The sequence below is a fragment of the Cydia pomonella genome, chromosome 19 (genome assembly GCF_033807575.1).
Source record: "Cydia pomonella isolate Wapato2018A chromosome 19, ilCydPomo1, whole genome shotgun sequence".
In the NCBI taxonomy this organism is placed as follows: domain Eukaryota; kingdom Metazoa; phylum Arthropoda; class Insecta; order Lepidoptera; family Tortricidae; genus Cydia; species Cydia pomonella.
In genome coordinates this window covers 457,504-483,187 of record NC_084721.1, presented here as the reverse complement: position 1 = coordinate 483,187, position 25,684 = coordinate 457,504, and the positions used below count along the sequence as shown (strand labels likewise).

The window sequence follows — 25,684 nt, the reverse complement described above, 5'->3', positions numbered from 1 at the left end:
ACGCAGCGGCTTACGTTAGCGACTAACTCGCGAACGCAAAGCGGCGCAGTGCATCGTGGCGCGGCGGCCCACGACTTCGCGTTCGCAACGAGATCGCCCACGTAGGACACTTCCATATGTATCAAAGGATTGATCCACCCGCGCCGCGCCGCTTCGCGTTCGCGAGTTATTCGTTCACGTAGGCCGAGAGCCGAGGCGTAGCATTAGAGCCTCAAGATGGTTGAGGAAGATTTCGATAGTTCTCGAGCGCTAATTGAGCGTCTGAGGCTCACGTCTTAATGCCTTTTGTTGGGTTTGACCCTAGAGCCCATAGACTTAAGAGTTGAGATCGAGGACAGGCCGTTGGCATCGGAGCCCCACCGGTTCGATAGTGATTGTTCTAGAGCGCTTATTTAGTGTCTCCACCTTACACTTTCATTCCTTTTGAACTATAAATAAATAAATAAATAAAAGAGCTTTATTTCTTTCACACATACTTTAAACAAAATAAATATAGAAATTAAAATAAAATAATTTAACTTAAAATTTGAGTTAAAAAATATGTGGGCCCCTTTCGGGTAAAAGCCTCCTTTGAACTATTAACTATGACTAATTTCATGGCGTGTTTATCATGGTATGAATAAATAAGTTAAATTAAATGATTATTAGAATAAATACATAAGTGTCCAATTTACACAGTCGGTCCAACATATGTGACATTGAGGTAACTTTGAGGTCATTACCATATTGCTCACGATACCCATCTGGTAATTTCTATTGTGTATGTTGATGTATGTAGATGTTATCTGCTAGATATTGTAGCTAATAGTTAACTAAAGAAAGCAACTGTATCAACGCTATATAAGTACCTAAAACGAGCGAGTAAAATTGATATACTGCTACGAAGTACGAACCTATGAACTATGAGGAAATTTGAAAATAGACCCGTAACTTACACACTACAGACAAATAGAAGTGTTACACACTAGATAACGTTAACTTAAAATGTTGTTGATCAGATGTTTTAAGATTATCAATATCTACTGTAGTCGTAACATGTCCAACTACTAAACATGTTTATAAACCGAGGAAGTGTTAAAGATCCACAAAGATTGGATTTGTAAAACATACAACATAGATAGCAAACACTCGGCGGATGTCCTAAACGCTTTCACATGCCGCTGTTTTGTAAACTAGGACCCACTAGAGCCTACCATCGAGCTAAAACTGCACTAAATTGTCAATAAAGTTACCGGGGACCATCCGGCTGTCGCGCATAACCATTTTGTCTCGTAGAATACATTCACTCCTTTCTCAAAACAAGGATAGCTTCATGTGCTAGATTTAATGCAGTTTCGCGAAACCGGGATTCCTAAAATATGCCCATTAAATTGTAGGTATATAATTATAAATATACTGCTTACCAAAGCAGCACGAAATTAAACATTGTGACGCAACCTTACATTAAAAATTCAATAAAATATTTTTTATGAAATGTGTGTAAGTATAAATTCGCATATAAAATTAACAGCGCATCACCGTGATTTGCGTTGTTGGTGACATGATAATGTGTCATCATCATTAAGAGAAGTAAGCACCGTGAAACGACTGATGTTTACATTACAGAGCCATGCCGGGCACGAGTTTATCATTAAGTCAGTTGCCGTATCAAAGCTATATGGTTTGTGAGTTTACAGGCTACAGTTTTCACAAGTAACAAATGTTATTGCAACGAAAAAAAGCAAAAAAACTGTTGTTTTTTAATTTATTCACACCCAGCAAACTCTACACCATTATATATATCAAACATGATGCTTATAACAGCACCATCACACTTTTTCACTGAAACTTGGAGTAAGCTTAGAGAGACCTTAGATCCTTTTCAAAATTAGTATTGTATACAGGGTGATTCATGAGACGTGAGCAGGACTAAGCGTACACAATCAGTAAATGTTAGTGAATTGTTCACTATCATATTTAAGTAAAACAATCACGCTTTTTTCTGTTACTTAACTTTTTGTTAAGGACAAATTGATTATCTACAATCATGGACACCTTACAACACTTAATTAAGTAACAAAGATAAAACCTCTTTAACCGTTATGACAAATGTCACACTTGAGTGAGATATACGATTTTTCAAAAGTAACCTGATTCCGATGACATTCAATTTGACATCGACTAATTATTGGAATATTAATTACCCTTTTGGCATATTTGTTATTTGTTATGGATGAAACAAAGAAAATGATGAAAAAATAATAATAATTGAAAAGTAAAAATTAAAATAACGTTATTCTCACAAATACTGGTACAAAACAGTTACTGATAACTTACTGAATACGCAGGCTTGATCCTGCTTACGTCTGCTGAATCATTTTGTATATATCACGAGTTCTCTCGTAATACACGATAAAAATGATACTCGTATCAAGATCACTGAGCCTGCCACTGCATACTGTTCTGTAACTGGTGACTAATTGCACAATATTCGCCTGAATCGGTTCAGTGTTGAACTCTACTGGTAAAATAGAAAAGCAGGTGACTTTGAACTACTGGCGGCAACTTTCGTTGAAACCAGAGGCGTGTTGCAAGACATTTTTTGCCCTTAATTAACTACAATTATATTCGGCTGACATTGAGCAAGATTAATGTTGAGACTTACATATGAAACTGTAAATGTACTTTTTTTTTATACCGTTATACCTACCTGCCGACTGTTGCTAACATATCGTTTTATTCTTTAAGACCATATGTAATCATCTGACTCCACCGTTTCCCCAGAGGTTGGTCTTTCTGATACCTTTTCTTCAGAGGACAAAATGGAGGACACACAGAATCCGTTCACTGTAAGTAACACACATTGTCAAGAGCAAACTTAGCCTGATCGGAGTCCGTTGAAGATGTTGCTGTTGAGATAATATGTATAATATGAGAGGGGTGGCTAATTATAATACATATACGTGGTCGGTATATAAAACCATAGCCCTGCAACAGTTGCACGCATGTCCCGTTGCCCGCTAGCTGCTCGCGCATGCGCACGGCGTCGTGCTAATTGCCGCGCGGCCTACTGACTCCGTAACGAGAGATCCTTGCGGAGAAAACATACTTCATTGTCCTACCAAATATGAGACACATACCTTTACAATGCTCTTTGTTTTTTAATCATTTTGAGAGCTAAGCAAAAACAAAACTTGGTGTACTTATTGGTACAAGTTTTAGATAACAGTAGTAAATGAGTCAGCAGCCATATGTTGGAACAATAAGTATACATACTTACTTATAAATAAATAATGAAAGGAATTTCATATACATATATAATTACTTGAAAACGACGCATTTACGATGACTTAATTTGTTTTCTGTAGAAACATCATGTCCCAACATCATTAAGTACTGCAAACTTCTTCAAGCTATGTGTTGATGGGTACTAGGGAAATGCAATGCAATTTGTTAGAGGTATTTTTTTATTTTTTTTTTATTTTTTTTAAAGGAGTTTCTTTCTAAATGTTGAAATTTTTATTTCTTACTACCTAATTCTACCATTAATAAAAATTCAGTTCAAATACTATGTTCAGGTATTTATTTGGATATGTTACTAATGCAAATTTTATGGTCTTTTGCCAAAAGTAAATTAAACTCGATTATTCATTAAGTACATATTTTACGACCGGTACGTATTTTTAAGGTTTCGAGCATTTGTGTGTATATTGTACATTTTCGTCGTTTTTAATTTTTTTGTTATTTTACTTTGTTATGTATTGCAATTTAATGGATGACTGTCATTGGCCTTCTTTTATGTAAGCATTTATATGTTTAGTTATATTTACGGCTGTTGTTATCCTGAATACCAATAAAATAAAAATAAAATAAATAAATTCCTCTCATAATAAGACGACTCATAGAGAGAGTTAGTCTTAAGTATGGTCATGGACTTAAATTATAGTTACCTATACCTTTTTCTTTAAATAATAGTTCACAACCAGTTAAATAAGTACAAAAGTAATGTCTTGATGTGAGATGGTATATGGTACATGAAGGCCGGTGCTCGATGTCGCAACGCGGGCGACAGGGAGGCAGAGTTACGAGATCGGAGGGCCGTTACGACACTTTATTGCGATCAACTCTTAATTGTTTTTATCTTTGATGGTTTTGTCTTTGTATTGTATGGTCGACCGCCACCAGCGGATCATCGGCTGGTACAATTCGCTTGGGTGAGTTGTTACAGGTGACGATGGTTGCAGACACTGTTATATATCGGTTGTTACTAAAATCGTTGATTACCTCCTAGAGCCAACATAAGATAAGATAGCAGCGATTTAGAAATTATAATATTTACTTGACAAGTGCACCGTCTGGGCTATCAAAAACGCTGCCAGCTTATTTTGGTCTGACTATAACTTTTTTCCTTTTTACAACGGAAAACTTATTTAATTATTTCAAATTTAGTGCACAGTAAACAATATAAAGTTACAAAAGGCGGAATTAATGCCATTTTTAATGGCATTATGCCTTAATAGCATTCTCTACCACTCCACCTTTCCTACCAGGCCATACAGAAAACTATTTGGAAATTCTAGGACTCATAATTTTCGTTGCCCACTTAATACAGACTCTGCTAGTTCGTAAGAACTACCTTATAACTACTATAGTGTATGTGTCGTCTAATATGTAAGATGTAAGCGTTTTGTAGCCACAACTTTCTGCAGAAGTAGTCGTTTGCCCTTCAACTCACAATTATGGGTAATTAGAAATGACAAATGAACGATCCAATAAAATACTAATAATAAGTTATTCGATATGGCCATAGGTAAACAGCATTCAACAAACAGTGGTTACTATCAGCTGTTGACCGCGATACGCCGCGATAGGGAGACCGCTACAACCAGCTCCTGTCCCACCGACAGACAGACATACAACGTTATCATATCACTGTACCTCCTAGTGGATGTTAAGGCACGATACAGTTTGATCGATTACTGATAACGTGGTGAGTACTTTAAATGTTTTGAACCAGATTTTATCGATTAGTTCCAACATTTTAAACCTTGTTTTTTTCCTATCGGATTGTTTTGTGTAGGCCCTGACATTTTAAAAAGAATCGTAAAACGAACATTTTTAAATTTACCATTTTATATTTTTATACAATAATTGTTTTTCGGCAATGTCATGTTTTGCTACAGAAAAATATCTGTGTAAATCATCAATGGAACTAAAACTAATACTAATACTTAAATTATGTGTAAATTAGTGATTCTAAGATTGGAAAGAATAATTATATCGGGTGTGAGTCTGATCTTCCATTCTGAAAATGTAACCGAACTACATCGAATACAACATCGTTTGAGTACTACAGTACAGTACGTACAGTAAGAAATGTTTACTCTAAAAGTGTACAGTGGTATCCGGAATTAAATAGAGTATTAGGTACTCTCTAATTCATAATAATCTTATTAGTTGCTTTTCTGGGTTTACATTAAGTGTCTGTTATTTACTTAAATGCCTATAACTATAAACAATAGTGAGCGTGCATGAACTGTAGGGGGCAATAATGTCTAGTTTTTAAGCTTCCAAAGTAGGACACAAGATGGCAGAACCTACAATGCACAAGAAAACGTACGCGGGCTGTAGAGGGCAGCACCAGCTTCGGCATGAAACGTCAATGTAAAGTTTAAGTTTCCGACTCAGGCCACAAGATGGCAGTCCCTCCAACGCGCACGGCTCTTAAATATCATTGTTTTTAGAGCTCCGTACAAAACTTTGTTGACGGAGCTCTTATGGAATCACTTAGGTCTTGCAAATCGGTGAAATGTGTTTTTTTTGTATAAATCTAATACTATATATAGATATATATATGTATATGCTAATTCACCCAAGGTGGCCCCAAACTAAACAATGTTAATTTCCACCAGTTCTCCGCGTGTCGGATGCATTGTCGCCACAAGCCACAACACCCACGTTTTGTTGTCTTGAGGCAGATTAGCCTCGTCATGTGAAACTAAACAATCGAGTGTTATTACTTACTATGCGACAAAGTTTCTTTGGGGAATACATTATGCTCTATTATGTATTAATTCTGGTTATGTGTTTAACGAGAGCCTACAACTAGTTTTTATTAACACGTAACACCACATAACTATACATACTGGAGTCATATCTGACTAATCTGACGTGCAGCTCAATGAGCTCTATTTTTTTAAATATGTATTATTATTTTAATCAATAATAAAAATATGAAATTAATTATATTTTTAATTGGTTCTACGAATAATAATTATGAATATGAATAAACTAGCCACGGCTTACTTTAGATCTCATAATTTGTTAAATTTTCATTGGTCTTGAGTGATACTTGGGGAGTATGTTTGTATTGCTTGTAAAGTTAGATTTGTGTACAATGTACGTACATATTTTCACGAGGAGTACTGCGCCTGCATACAATCAAAACACCGGCGAAAGGTCAAGGCGGCCCGACGCACGCGATTATTCCCCGCTGCCGATCAAACAGGAAAACTATGAGTGTAGTATTTTACCCACATTTTACCGCTAGTTCATTACGCTACACTTATTGTTTTTCATTGTTATCGAGTTTCAATGAAACGACGTAGTAATTAACAATGTTAGCATACAACGTAGAAGACTAAAATAGTTTAATACATATGATAATCAATTATTACCCGAGTGACTGAAAACACAAACATAACAAATACGTACTTTCTTGTAAAAAATTCTACCACTCAAACCACATGGCGAAATATTTTCTTTATAATTTATCTAATTTAGATTAGTAGACATTCAAACTACACCAATCTAAATGAGATATATTATAACGACGAGCATGCTGAGGGCGTTAGGCGAGCGCCTCGACTGCCCGCTAATTGGGTACTGGATAGAAGTAGTTATTGGTAGGTCTAAGTATTAGATATATAGGTTACTAACATAGTGTTAAGGCTAAAATGGTACTAACAAAATATGGATCGCTTTGTGATCTGAAATAAAGAATTTTTAATTTTAATTTTTTTTTATTTAATAAAGAGAATATTTCGCCTTTAGGACGCGATTTTAAACAAACATACGAAGTTTGCTCGTAATATAATTGACCAAGCGACAGCGAACGCGAAGGTCCCCATTTAAGCTTGAGTACAAATTGTTTAGTTTGTCCGGATGTTCTCGTTAACAGGTCGCATTTTTTCAACCGATTCTCGTGATATTTGGTGAGCAGATTCAAGTTGCTTCCGTTTATGGTTTTTTTTAAATGGTTGAGGGTTCGCAAGGTCTACAGCTGACACTAACAGTCACTAGTTTGCTAGTATTAATGATGCCAGGCGGCCAGGGTTTTACTTTGTCATTTCCTGAATGGAGTGCGACAAGGATCGTGAATCCCCGTAGATGGTTTGATGTGATCCTGGCGAGGTCCGCGGCAGATCGGATTGTTTCCGGGGTCGCGGACCGCGCACGCCTGCCCGCCTGTCGATTGTCGAGTCGAGCTCACACTCTGACAGATTTGCTTATAAAATAACTAAGTGAAGACTTGGTTAAGTTATTTTTAATTTATGTGGAAACTTTGGGGAGTAAAATTTATTCCTTAACTGTAGGTACATCAACTAACACAGATTGGATGCAATAGGCCAATAAGTTAACTTTATGATATCTTGATGGCTATGGTCAATTGACAGTTCGTAAATCTTATTGCAACGTTTCTCCAGCTAATCTCACTCATTAGCTGCCAAACACTTTTGTGTTTAGGAAGCTGATGTAAAATCCGGTTTCGCCAAACATAGTAAATTACGCAAGGCTTGCCAATGTCTGAGCCCGCTACAGAATCAGACATAGTACCTGCAACCGATGATACTGCAGCGTACTCCGATCCTGCGCAAGCCATTCGTTACCTTACCCCCTTGTAATAAAGCTCAGATACACCATCCGACGCTCTAGCCTAGCCATTTACACGAATTGCAGTTTTCTTTTTACGAGCACTTTAGTAAATTGATAGTGAGTCTCGGGTTGCGCTCTGAGTACTAGGTGAGCTTGGGTCATTATTCCATATAAGTACGGGTACCTACTTTTGCATTGAACATAGGGTGGTGTTATCGATACGCAAAGTACCTTGGATAAAAGTCGTACAGTTTTGGTAAGAAGATTAAGGATCCAGAATCGGTTGCTAACGACATTAGAGTTTCAAAAATAGAATGTCGTTATTGTGAGTTTAATATTTTTGTCAAATAACGATGGTTTGATGTTAATTTAGTTCGTGATTTTATAAGTATAAGTACCAAGCAATTGGGAATCCCGCGTTTTAGTGCGTCGTCCGGCTTGTAAGCCAGTGACGGAACAATAAAACCTTTATGATCAATACGAACCAGATCTGCCACTTTCCAGGGATGCAATTAAATCACTTCCAATGGATACGATTTCTGAGAAATGTCAATTGAGAAAGTAATGTTAAAATTAAAAATTCGCCATTTATTGGTACCTCTGGTGCCTACGATCACTGGATTCATTTATCTTGTATTAGTATTACTCAGTAGGTAAATAAATCGTAAAGTACCTTAGTACACCTGCAGCTATTATGTATTGCATGTGATACTGATAATGTAAGTCACCATTAAAAATATTGTCAATTGAACGTAGTAATACTTTATTTACACCCGCGAGGCGTATTCCAAACCTTACAGGTTTGCACAGTATTATGTATTATCTAATGCAACATCGGAAACCGGACGGCACGACCCGGCGCGGGCGACATTTGCATACTTAAGGCAAGCGCGCAACGCACTTCGAAAACCGAAGTTTCTTCCATTTCGCCTCTCTATCACTACATGAGAGCGATAAAGAGGCAAATAGACGAACGAACGAGGTGGTTCGTGGTACGGGACAAGATCGACGCACGCGCATGCAACGGCAGGTCACGTCTGTTGACTCGACGATTTTGGCGCGTTTAGAATAATAGGTAATCGACGTCAAAGATATGTTTATATTGTAAGTTGCAATAGTGTAAACATACATATATTCAACTTCAACTGTAACAAGTACTTTAATCGTAATTTTCATTCTAGACGGCAAGGGCTAATGGCTAGGAAACAGCACTTAGAGCTAATGGTAGAGTCACGATAATCGCAATCTCTTAGGCCATATATGGAACTGCAGTAATCGTAAATATGAATGCTGAACACTTATTGAAATTTTCTCTAGGAGTCCATTGAGATCATAATTAAATAAAAACCATTCAGACAAGTAAGCAGTACAGAGAGTAGAGTTTAACTTTATTTTATAAATGAGTTTAAGATGTAGCCCGCGCTGTCCTCGTATCCCTTGGTTGTCATTGCCATGATGCGAGCGATTTGGTCAATTGAAACAATAACCAGCTCCTTGGGGCGATCAGTTCCCGGATATCACACATTTACTACTTAGTGACGCTGCCGGGGTACAAGAAAGACGCTGTATATCTTTTCGACTCTTCAGAAAAAAAGAAATACTTCGATAAATACATAATTAGCATTTTTCGTTTTCCGACCCATACACGAGCTTAGTTACAGTACAGTTAAATCACTCTAACTACTCGTAAATTTTATAGTTTGGCCTACACGTGAAATACACATGTAAACCCGAAAATACACCTTTGAATATGCAAAGTGAATGACTGATTAATTAAATGATTAGATCGGCCAGCAGCCACACATACATATATTATGGTAGGTAGCGGGCTAGCTAACTATTACTTTTAATTTGGCCATTGGACAAAACATTCAGCTATATTGACTAATAGGTATTACATAAGATTGTTATATCTTATCTCGATACAATTCGTTGTCAGAGAACTTCTTTCAGCCACTCTGTATTGTCTTATTATCAGTCGAGTTATCGCAATTTGTACTCCACGTTTGATCCAACGTCGTGTTAAATCAGTGAAATCAATTGGTCTTTAGGGTACATGACGTATATCTCTTCTTCTTCTACGTCTAATCGTCATGTTCGAGGGTCGTAAGTCGCTCTATGTGGTAGTGCTATCAGGTCTAGCCGATGTAGTGCCTTCTTAATAGAGCCCTGGGGTCAGTTGCGTGTAATCTCCTCGGTTGCATTGAACCAGCGCTCCTTTCTTTCAATGGCCATCCACTGGACCGATGGCCATACTCGAATCATGTCATTTGATAAACGCTCGCAAGTGGCACGTAATTGGATCAGCTAATTATTATGTAAGCTGCTGTTCAATTCGATTGATTAATTAGTAGATAGGTAAATGTATTTCATAATTGTTGATGATTAATTATTGGAAATCCCTATTCGATGAAATTCGAACGTTTGAAGTTCGGTTTTAATCCTTCCAGTATGCCGTATAAATTCAGCTCTACAAAAATGGTCTCTATTGTTTCACATAAAGTATTGTTTGTCATAAATAGTCATAGTGTATTGTTTGTCTGCATTTTCCTTATTCATAATTTGGTTTTTCTCAGAAACGCGTAACTTTTCAGGATTGCCATAAACAAACTCCACAATAATCTATAGGATAACCTAAGGAAATTTCTGAAAAGTCAACCAATTATGATTAATGAAAATTTGACAGTCATTACATTATGACTTTCAAATTATGCCAAACAAATCCGCTACAAAAAACATGTTTTTTTTTTTTGGTATTGTACCTGCTCCTGAATCTCGTATATAGTAATATTCTATCAGCTACTTTAACTACGGAGTAGTTTTCACTACCTATAGGTACTTATTTAATCTCTATAAGTCCGCCAAATATCTACAACACAATGGATCTAAATTACACATTACTTAATGGGTAACAATGCTCAGGTAGAACAATCGTTTGGCCTGACTATTACAGACACACGACTAAAGTAGCTACACCTCTTGTCGTGCATTACCTTAGGCTGCGTAAGCGCTGCCGAGTCGAGTTCTTTCGTGAGAACCAGCAGTGTACAGATAAATCGATAATATATTTCTTATCCTAAAGTAAATGGGACTAAAGGCTCCATTCCTTACACGTCGTATCGTAATCTCTAGGACAGCCAGTCACGTCACAAAGTTGACGTGACGTCACTGAAGTTACTGGCTGACTGGATGTGAGGATGTGCTCATCCGTGGCTAATCCTTTCGAAATAAATGTTTAACTAATACCTAATTCGATTTGCCTAAAACACAGGTCAGTGTAACATTTAAACAATGAATGATTTATGATGGTTTGACTGAGACTTAGACTCAGTAGGCGATATCAATGCTGCCTCTTATCGCTAACACTTGCTGGATACGCTACACGCTGCGTTGGATCGAGATAATGCGTGTTTGACAGAAATTTAGCAACGGTTCACGAGTTTTCATTACATTAGACGCGCCACGGATAAATCAGTTAACCCTTATGATACACATGTTTTTATAGTCAGTCGAGTGATTTAGATATGTATGTATTTAATTTAATTGCAAATTAGTTGAACACATATATTTGTTCCTGAGTCTTGGGTGTTTTCTATGTACATAATATATAAGTATGTATATTTATGTATATACGTATGTATATCGTTGCCTAATGCCCATAGTACAAGCTTTGCTTAGTTTAGGGCTAGCTCGATTTCAGTAAGATTGTCCCCAAATATTTATTTATTTACATAATTTCGAAAATCGGATTTAAAAACTCAGGATGCTTTTTATCCAGAAGTCCTTCCACATAGGGTTGTTTCAGGAGTTGAAAGTTTGTGGTAGTGCGGTGAGCGAGTTGTACACGGGTCACGAAATACCTAGGTATATTTTGTCTCATACGGTTAGCTTGTGTTATGAACTGAACTGATATAGACGAATTTAATAATGTGTATTTGAATGACACCTTCATTCGGTTAGGTGGTATCGTCACGTATCGTTAAATGCCTACGACTACTAGTGTTATCATAGGATGTGGTAAACATGCATAAACTTACTTTTTAATGACCTTAGCATTCTGACAAAATGCTAACATTGCGATCATGATAACAAATTAAATGTAGGTATGTGTTCGTTCATAATATTGTATGTCGGCATTTCACAGAAAAAAGCTATCCTCTACAAAAATAAACGTAAATAAGTACACCTATTCGTAGGTTTAGAATAAAACTGAAAGTGGAAAAATGTACTGGGGTGAGACTTGAACTCACGACACTGGATCGCTTAATAGCATCGTTCGCAGACGTTTCTGCGGTGGTAGCATGGTTCCATTTTTATCACATGCCCGTCATTTACGCGCTTACGAGCGAGCCGACCATATTAGCCCTACAGCTTGATGCAAAATTAATTTATATCCTCGTAGGTGCCTAACGAACCTACTACCTACATAGGTACATGAACCCGCAAAGCTTGCAGTGGTATACCTACGTACTCGTTGGGCAGTAGTTTGTAACCAAACTAGGCCCATTAGTGCAGTTATTTCATAGTTACAGTTACGATGCCGGCTGCCGGAGGACCGGTCCGCGCATGCAAATGCAGCTAGTTCACAATACATTGTCTCAACTGAGAGCTCGTTTATGGTAAAACTTGCTGCAGAGATATGCATCGCTGACAATCTGTGCACTCCTGGTGCACCGAACAGTAAACCACTAATAGACTGGTTGTTTTTAGACCCGGGTACGTCCTTAAACTACGTCCAAAAGAGAGGTATGGGCATTGTGAATGCTCGCTTTGTGTGGTAGGGCACAGCCAGTGGATGTCATTCCAGATCTAGAGCAGAGCCCAACTGGGGAAGTACATCTACCTTATTAAAATCCGCAGCCAAATAACACTAGACCCTACTTATACTGTTGTGTTCCTGCCGGTGAGTAAGGTTGCCAGAGCTCAACGAGGTTGCGGAGCGTTAGGGTCGGCAACGCGCATGTAACTCCTCTGGAATTGCAAGCGTCCATAGGCTACGGAAACTGCTTACCATTAGGCGGGCCGTATGCTTGTTTGTCTCCGACGTAGTATAAAAAAAGTCTGGTGAGTCCAGCGAAGGCTTGAGTCAAGTCACAGAGTACTTGAACATTGGGTCTTTACCACTTGTCTGTGTTTTATCCGCCTACATTTTGGAGAGCGTGCAAAGATTTGCAAACTCTGGTTTGCCCTCGGTGACTGAGGTTTCTTATAGTCTTGGTTCAAGATAAAGCAAGACTGAATGGCTACCAAACCATAGAATTTGGCCCTGTTGTCACAGCTATCTACTGAGATTTAGGTTAACCCTTCCGAAATCACATTAACGCCGGCTAGCTTGAGGCGATAGATGCTCGATGGTCGTTGTGAAACTTGTGAACAGCAGTTTATATATCAATGCGCAATAACACTCGCACATGGTGACAGTGGTCTAACACGCCGGGCAACATCAACATCGGCGCAAGAGGCTTGCTGGTTGCGTCGATTGCGCCTGGCCAATCGCATGCGCGGAGGCCGTTTGTTTTGTTGTGGTACCGCGGTCACCCACTTACGAAAATGTTTGTTGTATGTACATAGTATATAACTATAATACAAACAAACTTTTCTCTTTACACCAACTGTACGTAAGGTAGATAGGTATCTCTGTTTGGCCCTATGATTAACTGGTAGAAAATGCCATTTGGCATGCCGTTGCAGTAGGTATCTATGAGACAGGGCGCCCGAACTGTTAAATATAATCAGTACCTAAATAGTAAGTGTTGTTAAGTTTGTTAATGTTTTTATTTACTCAGACAATAAACTTCTGAATTAGCTACTTATCTGAGAGGTAGGTACAGTCAGCATCAAAAGTAGCGGAACAAACAAGGTTTCAAAAGTATCTACCATTCTGTAACAGCTTAACAAAATGTGGTGGTTCTATATGTAGAACATGTAAGTTGGTAAAACATATACTTTTGCATGTAAATTTTAAAGATTTATCTATATTTGGAAAAGTTATCCGGAATATCAGATACTTTTGGCGCGTTGTTTCATCCACTATTATTGATGCTGACTGTACCAAATTAAATTATTGATATTATTTTACTTGTAAAATTAACATTTAACACTTTCGTGAGTTGGGACACATGAGAGAGCTTGGGTACTAGGCAGGCATATTGATATTTATAAGTATTTAAGGGATAACAGATGACTCTTTACTGAAAAGTCCTATATAAGAACCCTGCGGAATTAGCCAGCAATCAAAATGTTTTAATAGAGTCGAAGCATTACAGGGCTAAATATAATGGTCAACATTTTCTCGGTGCACTAGAAGTCATTTTCTATGAAAAGTGACAGCGTACATATGTGGGTGTGATCTCTTATATTAAGGAGTGATCTCTTATATTAGCATTCTTCTAGTTACCTGTCTACCGACAACATTCCCGGATTGCCTCAGAAAGCTGCAGCTGCCACTAGGTAATTGACATCGTTTAATCTAGTTTCGTTAATGACTTTACTAGTTTCGATATCAAAGATCCGTATGTAAACAATAAGGCAATTAGAAATTAATCAGTCGAACAAAGGTAATCAAAAATCCGGCAAATTAAGTTATGACTCGTAAACACACGCATTACTTAATTAAACAACACAAGGTTACGCGCACGACTAGCAAATGAAGTTTTTATTTATTTATTGACCTCAAACTTTAATATCAGATTAATTTTGAGGTACCTTAGTTCCTTTATGTAAACTAAAAACAGACTAGGCAAGTCACATAAAACAAAAATATTATTAGGATTTCGTTTTTAATTTATCGAATAGAGTTTCAAAAACCTAAAAATACCTTAAAAGAATACCTAGTTAGCTAAAAAAAACTCACCAAAAATTCAGTCAGTAATCACTAAAAAATCTTGAAGCAAGTTCGTTGCTTGAAATTTTGATTGGCAAATAAACACTCGCGATATTTATATCGATACTGTCAATGTGTGGGGAGTAGCGTCAGCGGCGTGCTGTAGCGGCGGCGCGCGGTCGCGGTCTGGCGGCGGCGGCGGCGGCGAGCAGCGCTTGCGACACTCAGTCACCTAGTTCGTATCTTGTTTCTTACCGCACTGCAAAATGTGCTGAGCACTAACTTTAGCCAAGCTGGATAATTGCCTGAGGTAGTAAATCTAGACTCTATGATGTAACATGTCAAATAAGGGCCTTTGACTCCACGAGCAGTCAGTCACCTTTGACCTTTCTTTGGGACAGAGTCGAAAGTTGTGTGTTTTATTCCCGGTATCCTTCTCTATTTCTAAGGGATATGAAGTCTAAGTAATTAAATATCTAGAGGTATGAAGTAAAAAAAAAGAAGCATATCTAGAGGTAAGTAAAAAAATATGAAGCTCAAAATAGAACCTTCTGACTGACACTCTTATGTATGAAACAAATTAGAGATACCTAGTGAGTCATCCAAGATATAGGATAGGTAGGTATTGAGGTAATTCCATATGTGTTTGCAGTTAGCAATGTAGTTGAGTGATAACATCGCCAAAAGATAAAAGCCTATTTTTGTCATTTAACTCATACCCAATTATGTTAATGTAGTCCTTTAATTCAATACCTATGCCTATTCTGTATATAATGAATTGATAATAATCTATGACATGACGACAGTTTGAGCTGACAGACATATTTAACTAATATGTATAAGTCTAGTAAATAAATTCTCCTTTACTAATTTATATGATAATGATTTGTTTTAATATTCTATTGTATGAAGACAATTAAATACGTAAATAATCGTAAAGCGTACCTACAGTCGAGTTCATAAATATGTATACTATTTTTCACCTTATTACGATGAATTAATATTAATTCAAATTTATTTAAGAACAAAATACATTTAATTGGGCATTATAAAAATAAACTAACTTATCTATTAAATAAAACTAAATTAAAACTAAAAACTAATACTAAATAAAATTAAAATATGTCTAAAAAATTTGGCCCCTTTGCATGGTGCCGAGGATGCTGGCAGCATTTCCCCGCTGTATAGCGATGCTAATACGTTGTGCGAGAAAGCTGCCAGCTCTTCGGTCACCTGTGAAGTCGACCAGCCTTTTAGATAGTTCTTTAAAAATATTAATTACAAATCCTATTCCGATTATAGCTCAACAAGTTTACATGATGCTTGTCTATTGGAATATTAAGTATCATAGACGTTCATATTGCACAGACATGTGTCATATAAAAGTCTAAGTTGTTAATACGTAACAACACCTTTACAGGGTAAGCTTTAAAGTTTAAATCATTTCAAATATTTAAAAAAGTTATGAGAAATGAGAAATCTCATTTCTCAACAACTGGACGGATGCTGCAGTTCATCGGGGAGATTGGAAGTCTAGGGGGGAGGCCTTTGCCCAGCAGTGGGACACTTGATAGGCTCTTTAAAAAAAAAGTTATACGAACGTTAAAAATCAACAGGTACGGCAATGCTTTATTCACGTATGATTTCAATGGCCAGTTTTCTCAATAACGTTATTACATATTTACTTATTGTTTTGCAAGATTTGCACACTACTGTCCATTTTTATTTGGAACTTAAATTCGTATCGCGTCGTATGATCTAAATTTTGTACATACAAAGCACTTAATACGCTGATTGTTCGCATTAATATGTCGAAACGGTACCAACCATAACTCCGCGCGTCGCTGCACGAAAAACCCACTACGAATCTATTGTAAATAAATAGTAGGTGACATCACATACATCGATAAAAAACATAACATAGAGCACCACGGCGAATACAAATTATAGTTACTTCACATATGCGAGTTGCATGATCAGTACAAAAAAATAATAATAAACTGACATGATTAACTAAGTTTCACCAAGGATATTATTGGTTTTCGCATCATATTAACTATTATATAAGTGCAGAAAATGTAATGAAATTAGGTTTTTTAGTCTATACCAATTTCATCAAATACGAAATTTTGTTATGTACATACCGAGATTGTACATACTTAGATACAAAATATTCTTAAATATGTTACCGCAGTAATTGCCACGTTTTATCTTAGAATTCAAGTGTGCAATAGTCAATTTTATGAATTGCTGTAGTAAAGAAAACAACTTTGATTGAGGGAAAGGAAAGATTAGTAGTACAAATGCAATAATATTCAAGTTTTAAAAGTTCTTAATTTAGTCACCGGCACTGCTAAGTTTGCTCAGTGTAAATCGGTCAGTAGAAATAGGAAGCGAGTGATATAACCTTCTACAGCTACTGGTTTCGGTTTGTCATGCTTGTAATGCGCCGGCGATGGCTCTCTGTGATATTTGGCTGGAGTACCATCTTCCACATGTATACCTGGCTGATTTAAATCTTATCGCGACGAGATAATGTCCAAAACTTGTCAGTTTCGTGTGTTGATAGTGATACTTAGTATAATTATGTAGATACATATTGTGCATGCAGTTAGTAAAGACGGTTATCTAATCTATCAATGACCATTGAATGTACACTAAGCGCTTCTTGAGTTAAAAGTGCTGCGCTCCTTTATGTAATAAACCTAACGTGATTTTGGTTATGCTGATCTAATTATAAAACATTTTTATAGGGAAAAAGTCGTGTATTTTGGTTGTTCATAATTTTATCATAGTTTTGTTGATCTCTTGAACTACTTGTGTGATAAATACGACATTTAATTTTAATTGTATTTTACTTATAAATATATGCTTTGCCTAAATAGTTAAATACCAATCCGCTTTAACCAACTTAAAAGTAGCCCCGAATAATAGGTACTACTTAAAAAATACTTCATTATCGAATTCTTAATTACAATAACAATATACATATGGATATCATAGGGAAGTACTCTTTTCATCTAGAGACAAGAAGATAAAAAAATAACGAGTGTTTTTGACAACTGTGGTAGGTAAGTCTAACTATTTTAATTTTATTTGCGGTATTTGTAAAAGACTGGATATATGTATACAGAGGATTAATATAACTAGCTTATATCTAAAATAGGCCCTTGAGGCATTGTACCAAGGATGCTGGCGGCATCTCCTCGTTGTATCGCAATACTGATACGTTGTGCGAGGAAGCCGTCAGTTCTTCGGTCACCAGTTACGTTATCAAATTACAAGTCGTTGGAGTGCCTTCCATCCAATGCTTACATCAGTATGAAAAACTGAAAATATATATGTAGTTTGGTTGCAAAAATGGCTTCTACAACGTAAACAGTGAAACTGTACGAATTTTATATGTAATAATAATAAAGCCATTTATTCCATATTTCGCATATATACATTTAAATTTTGTTAGTAGGTTGTAGTAGAAAGAAAAAAAAAGTACATAAATTAATTTGTTAGTCTTAATGCTAATGAAATATGGACCCCTTCTGGGTAAAGTGGCTGTTTATATGTAATATAGGTATTATATTATACTATAAACCTATACGGTGTCCTAGTGTTGGGCAAACGCCTTCGCCCTCGATTCCCACTCGTCTTAGGTTTGCGAAATCTCCGGCCAGTCGTTGAGATATGCGTCCTGGTCGTCCCGCCATCTCCGTCTGGGCCTATCCGATCCTCGCCCGTCTTGCAGCACCCATACCGTGGTTATTTTGGCCAATCTCTGTAGGTGCATGCGGCAGACATGGTCTTAGCTCAGTAATGCGTGTTTTTGAGCGCAGCGTAGAGTTACGGATTCGGTCAATTCATTTTACTTCTAGTATTATGCTGCGCTCCATAGCTCTTTGGCAAACCTTCAATTTGGTCTTTTGCGCCTCGGTGAATGACCACGTTCGAGCACTGTAGGTTAGGACAGGCAGAATGCACATGTCGACGAGTTTCCGCTTTAAGGTCAGAGGAAGGTGGCCCTTCATCAGCTCCTTCATAGACCAACAGCTCCTCCACGTTTTGGATCCGTCTTTCGACGTCTTTATCCTGTCTATGGCTGAAGGGTACAGATACGGGTATCCGGGCCAATTTTATATGTAATGTTGGAAAATTCAACACTTTTCATGAAATGGATTGAAAAACCTTACGAAAATAAATATTTTTTTTTAACATTACGGGAAAACTTAGGAAAATATTGAGAGCAGAAACCAATCATACATTCGTGAGTATATTTTATTGCTTTTGGGTATAATTTGCTAGCAATCATAGAAACCGCTCGTACTCGTACCAGTAATCCGTGTGTAAATCAGGCATTCCCTCTTCTTGCCACGCGGAGGTGATGTACGAGTATGTGAAGTCATTTGGCAGCCCTCGTCGCGGATACGGGTATGCAAATACATACATATATGTTCACTAAGAACTTAAAATGGTGCTTAGTTGTTTTATGTTTTATGTCACTTATTGTTGAATACCATAGTAAGTAAGCGTAAGACACATAATTGAAAATTAAAAATTAGAGCGTAGGTGTACAATAGCGACCAGCAGTCTTAAGCATAACTTGATGCCTTCTACCACTTAACCACTCACTTCCTTTTGGTAACTGTAGTTACCAGCTGTCACCCTTATTTTATTATAAGTATAATATTATAGTAGTAACAGACGAGACTGCCCTGGGAAAACTCATTCAAATGATTACCGTAATCTTATTGGGAAAACGTTTGTATTTAGCTATGTTCCGATGACACTTACCTATCTGGTCGATGTCCGTGGTGTAGATAGCGCTGTCCGCTGCTACTCGTAATTATGCGAGTGTACCCGAGAGTATCCCTTATATATAGCCTACGCGTGTACTGAACGCACTGATAACCGTTCAGTAGACCCTGTGCACGATGGGGCTTCCAGCTACGCGGTTGCTCAGGGGCGAAGATTTCTTGGATAACAATGAAGTATGCCCATTTTAAGCCGCTGAAGACATAAGTTTCTATGTTAAAACATCGTAGTCCTCTCTCTCTCATCCTCTCTACTCATGTATAGGTACTTATGTTATAATTGTTTTTAATTTACTGATCGTTCGCGAAGCACGAACGAAGCGTCTCTAAAAATTGTTTCGTATGTTCTGTTTGTTCTTCGCATAGGTACAGGTCACATTTCTGAACTGATTCTTATGAAATTTTGTGAGCATTGATTGTTATATTATTATTTTTTATTTATTAAAATACAGTGGTATTCTTAAATATAGTCATAACTCAACTATAGGATTGACTGTGGGGTCGTCGAATATAGTTATGTAACTAAATATCTCCATATTTTTTTTGCCGATCCGCTTTTTGGACTATGTTCAATCCCATCTAAAACATTTTCATGTCAAATATAGCCAAGATGAAACCATAAGGCTCGCACTGTCAAAAAGTTATCAGATCTCTTGTAGAGCCAAGCTTCAAACTCTACAAGGCCTGACTTCACAAGCTCTACCTTAGGGCCGGTACAGACGGACTGCAACTCGACTGCAACTTATATGGGAACTGCGCGTCGACGTTGCAGTTGGAGTACAGTCGGCATCGGTACCGGCCCTTAGTCAAAATATATGCCTTGGCCGTTTGGCTTAGGCTGCCCCCTACACCAAAACCGCGATGTTTTTTTTGTTCAACCCTATAATGTGGGGTGTCGTTGGATAGCTCGATAGGTCTTTTAAAACTAATGAGGGCCTACAAGCAACATTTTTTGATAAACGTTATATTTTTGGAAATAATCGCTTCTACTAAAATAATATCTTCTATTTCTGAACCATGGGTCTCAATAATATGAAAAAAATCGTGAACGTCTTTGTTCAACGAATACTATAGCGAACCTAATCGGTCTAGTCTTTTTTGAGTTTTTGCAAAAAGACTATTTTGACGGACGGGTAACTACTAACTCTACACTGAGCATGACCTGACATGCTCTTGGCCGGTTTTTTTTATATATTGGTCAGCGGGTGACCGGATGAGCGGGTAATGAAAATCAAATAAAAAAAAACCAAAATAGTTTATTTGGTTGGTATTTGTTTCTTTGTAAACTTAAACACCCTGTAGCTCCTAAAATATTGATCGTAGAGTAAAAATCGAGGACTTTTAGTACGTTTATCTGGATACCACAAGGTATAATATAACTATAACAATTTAAAAAAAACTATAGGAATTATTTCACTTGATTTTATTAATTTTCTTGAGTTACAATACGAAATATACATATACAGGCTGTTTATTTAGTCACCTACAATAGTTTACAGAGTGAATCTATATATATCTAGAAAAAAAATGTTACTCTCCCATAGAAACTGTCAAGGCCAGACAGCCAAAAGTATGAAACAGGAAATTTTTTCGTGATTTCGGGGTTGGTCCTAAAGTAAAAGTTGCTCAGTATGACCTATGTATTCACCCCGTAAATTATTGCAGGTGATAATTATTTATTTTATGTAAAAAAATATGTAGTTACCTGTAACTATATATTTACCTCTAATCCCATTATATTTTTATTCAAGGCACGTTATCTTTTAAAATGCACATTATAATTGGCAGCTAATATTATCTAACTAGAATTCATTGTTTAGACTCGATCTGGTTTTAAATCAACACACCTAATTATATTATATAACCCAACCCAACGATGCAATAATCCCCGATTGGCGTTCCTAAGGCCAAACAGCCCAAACTGCTAGAATCCATTAGGCTGCTAAAATGCTGACCGTCCCGTAGGTACATTAATATAAAGTGACCTTGCACAGTGCCATGTGCCCAGTGCTAGGTTATTGCTTCTTACCAATTCGCATAAACGTACAGTAAGTAATCTTTTTATGAAATAGGCAATAAATCAGACAGTAAGCAATCCAATGACTATTGATCATTGATTTTATGAACAAGGCATCGTTTTGAGTTAACGAGGGCGATTAGTCAGTTTATGCATGCGATGCATTGGTAAGTAAAGTAATTATGGACTAATGAGTTAATCAAGTGGAAATCGAAGTTATTTTGATCATGTAAAATAATAGGTGATCGACGCTACAAATTTTCGCTACTACAAGCCAAAGAAGGCCCGATTCTTAATTTTGTCTATTTTCAAAATTTCATATTTTTTACTTATAATTTAAATATTTTTATTTTAAAAAAAAAAATATATATATATATATATATATATATATATATATATATATTTTTTAATTTTTAATTTATTTCATTTTATTTAAGTTTTGCGTTCATGTTCGCTAGTACCATAGATAATACTGCAAGTTCATAAAAATGAATATTAAAATAACAATGAGCCTTCTTTGGCGCAAGTATTACCTACCTTAGTTCTATGCTTCTGTATTGAGGCCGGAACTGCATGTAGGTAGGTAAGTAGTACAATTATGGTAACGACTACCTTATCTTATCCTCTATCTTATTTTCTGGGGCCTTTGCGGATAAACTTCGACCCATAGGGATCTTTTGTCTAGTTGCTCCCTTAGGAAAGATCCGTCGGCTACTCAAGAGCTTTTTTGACCATTTCCATGTGCCGGCTGATGGAGCTTATGAGTAGCCTTTTGAATTCCTTTGGTTCCAGATATCCTGCTCCAAAGTGACTAATTCTTTGTCTGGCGAGGGCGTGACATTCACACATTCAGTGTGTTACTGTCTCTTCCTCTTCACCACACATTCGACAATCGATGTTGTCGGAGTGTCCCATCCTGGCCAAAATTCTTCTGACCCCGTAATGGCCCCTAAACACCCCAGTTATAATTTGGAGTTGTTTTTTGCTGTTTCCATAGCTTTTTACTCCAACCGGAGTCTACTCCTTGTATAAAGAGCTTTGAGTGCATTAGACCCGGCAGACTGTCCCATTCTTTTTGATGTCTGGTCTTAGTGTGGTCTTTGATAGCCGGTATAATGGTTCCCTGTGAGACCCCACGACTACCTACTTTTACTAGTTATACTTTGACAATACTCAATTATCACTGGAGTATAGGCAGAGAGACTCAATTAAAACAATACTCAGGAAAATCCTCCGGTTTTCCTGACTGAACTCATGTCGGTTTCCTCGCACATCAAAGGCATTTTCTCGCGGCAACGTTTCTGCAAGTGGCTATACTTGAAAACTTTATATTCAGAATGAGCCGATGTACTTAGTATGTAGTTAGCCCCTAAATATTTACCTCGACGTATGTGGCCATACATAGTTCGACGTAGAAAGAACATTAAGACGTTTTTTCGGTAATGTGACTTCGCTCGATAATGTAGCCGTAGCAAAAGCTACAATCATATTGTCTTTTGTTTTGCCCTACATAGTATTATCGTCATCATCCGAAAAATGGGATGAGTTCGGTTTGCCAAACTACACACTTGTCGTACATACATATAAAGTAGAATAATAGTAATTGCCATATATTTTCCTGCTATATAGATAACTAATAGAAAAGAGATTATAACTGTTATAAGCTTATATATAGTGGTATTAGAGACGATTATATTTTAAAAGCGCTGGTGGCTTAGCGGTAAGAGAGTGCTACTTTCAATCCGGAGGTCGCGGGTTCAAACCCCGGTTCGTACAGTCAGCATCAATAGTAGCGGATGAAACAACGCGCCAAAAGTATCTGATATCCCAGATAACTTTTCCAAATATAGAAAAAAAAAATTTTTTACTACATTCAAAAGTATATCTTTTACAGTCTTAGTTATATTGAAGACATCACTTTTTGTTAAGCTGTTAGAGAATGGTAGATACTTATGAAGCGTTACTTGATCCGCTACTTTCGATGCTGACTGTACCAATGAGTTTTTAGGAACTAATGTACGAAATATCATTTGATATTTACCAGTCGCTTTTCGGTGAAGGAAAACATCGTGAGGAAACCGGACTAATCCCAATAAGGCCTAGTTTACCCTCTGGGCTGGAAGGTCAGAAGGCAGTCGTTTTCGTAAAAACTAGTTCCTACGCCAATTCTGGGGATTAGTTGTCAAGCGGACCCCAGGCTCCCTTGAGCCGTGGCAAAAATGCCGGGACAACGCGAGGAGGAAGGTCAGTGGTATACTGGTCCGTCCGTCTATATGTATAATAAATATTGAACTGATAGATAAATTAAGAGAATAAGTATATCTTATTAATACGTTAATATAAATAAATACTTAGGTACTTTCCAGGAAAATTATTTTGAACATCCACCTTTACTCTGTGGATTTATAAACCTCATTGATTAAATAAATGTTCCTACCTATTGTAACACATTTTGACATGAGTATGATACCTAGTGAGAACTTGATTGCCATGGTTATAGTTTTGCAGTTGGTTGCTCTTACCTGTATTTGACTAGCTGGTGTTGTCTCGAGGTTAGAGAGGATGGCGCGCGGGGCAGTAGCCCAGGGGCCTCGCTCTCCGCGCCGCGCGCAACTTGACCATTTTGTTAAGTAGAACAAATGTCAGGGGCCTCGCAAACATCTTCCACCCGGAGTCTCGAGGCCCTCAAGTGCTGGTGATGGCAGTCTGCGCGCTATGTAACATGCGCGCGCGCAAACTGTAACGATTGATTATGCTGCATCAACATATCGAAGTCGGGCAAAGCGTGTGCAAAATTTATGGCTTCATTTGCAGATAGTTTCGATGATACTGATGTTTTTATATTCTTACTTCAGTGTCTTACATTACAAGTTACACGCGTTACTGTGTTCTGTACCCCTAGTGTAAATTTATTCGATAGCGAAACGTGACGTACACGTTTGCGTTAAGTCTCATTTTGTATGGGATTTTGAGTTTCCAAAACGTCTCGCTTGGCGCGCTGTTTCTAAATCCCATACAAAATGAGACTTAACGCAAACGCGTACGTCACGTTACGCTATCGAATAAATTTACACTAGGGGTTCTGGTACATTATTTGGTAAATGAAGGGTCCCACGTCATGTTTGATTTTTTCTTTTCGGCTTTCAAATTTTTGTTTGTTGTTTGATGTTTGTATTCATAGTCTTTTCTTATTCGACTAAAAAATAATACTTAGGTTTTACTCCAAGACCAAGAGAATCCATTATAATTTGGACTTTTAACCTCATGGTATTGTTGGAAATGTTTGTAGGACAATTATGTTTCTGTCTAGTTTTATTGTTGCCACAGGTACAAAGTCCACTGATTGTTGTATATTTGATTACTGTGCAGTAATTACATTTAAAATAAACTGCCTAGCCTACCTATAGGTACGAGTAACTTTCTATATCGTAGAAATTGTTAAGTAAGTAATTAATTACCTACGTATCATAAGATATATTGAAAGTATCTTCTTATACTAAAATATTTTATTATATGTATGTATTATATGTTAGACGACCGGTTTGGCCTAGTGGGTAGTGACCCTGCCTACGAAGCTGATGGTCCCGGGCTCAAATCCTGGTAAGGGCATTTATTCGTGTGATGAGCATGGATATTTGTCCCTGAATCATGGGTGCTTTCTATGTATTTAAGTATTTATATATTATATATATCGTTGTCTAAGTACCCTCAACACAAGCCTTATTGAGCTTACTGTGGGACTTGGTCAATTTGTGTAATAATGTACTATAATATTTTTTTATATATTATTTATGTAGTTGTTCGAAACGCTGCGCTCTCGAGGTATATATAAATGGGTACTACAGTTTGAAGATTTGAGTATATGAGAACGAGAACCTACAGAATATAAGGGGTAATTAAAACACAAGTAAAATCCACGATTCCAAGCATTAGCATCCATAGACTACGATAACCGCTGACAAGTACTACTATTTGCTTATTTGGCACCAGAGTAGCATAAAAAATCTTTGCACCCGGCACGCTATCTTTGATTTGGGTGTTCATAAAAGATAGGTACGGAGAAGTGGCCGACGCGCGCTCGCCTGGCCACCGAACTTGCGCCTATCAGTGGTATTAATTGATATTAAAGCTAACGATAAGGAGATTGGAGCCGTGTGCAAACATCACCTTAAGTGGAAGACGTAG

General features: G+C 37.2%; 1 protein-coding gene across 3 annotated transcripts in view; it reads right to left on the bottom strand.

Moving 5' to 3' along the window:
- The window catches only part of LOC133528168 (high affinity copper uptake protein 1), a 31,849-nt gene extending 12,317 nt beyond the window's left edge, over positions 1 to 19,532 (bottom strand). Inside the window, exon 1 of one of the 3 annotated variants that reach the window (XM_061865428.1) lies at positions 19,463 to 19,532. The gene's annotated coding sequence lies outside the window, so the exon portion shown is untranslated. Of the gene's footprint in view, positions 1 to 6,386; positions 6,502 to 14,707; positions 14,868 to 19,462 lie in introns of those variants that run through there. The other 2 variants (XM_061865426.1, XM_061865430.1) reach the window with 2 other exon arrangements.
- Positions 19,533 to 25,684: the final 6,152 nt, after the last annotated feature.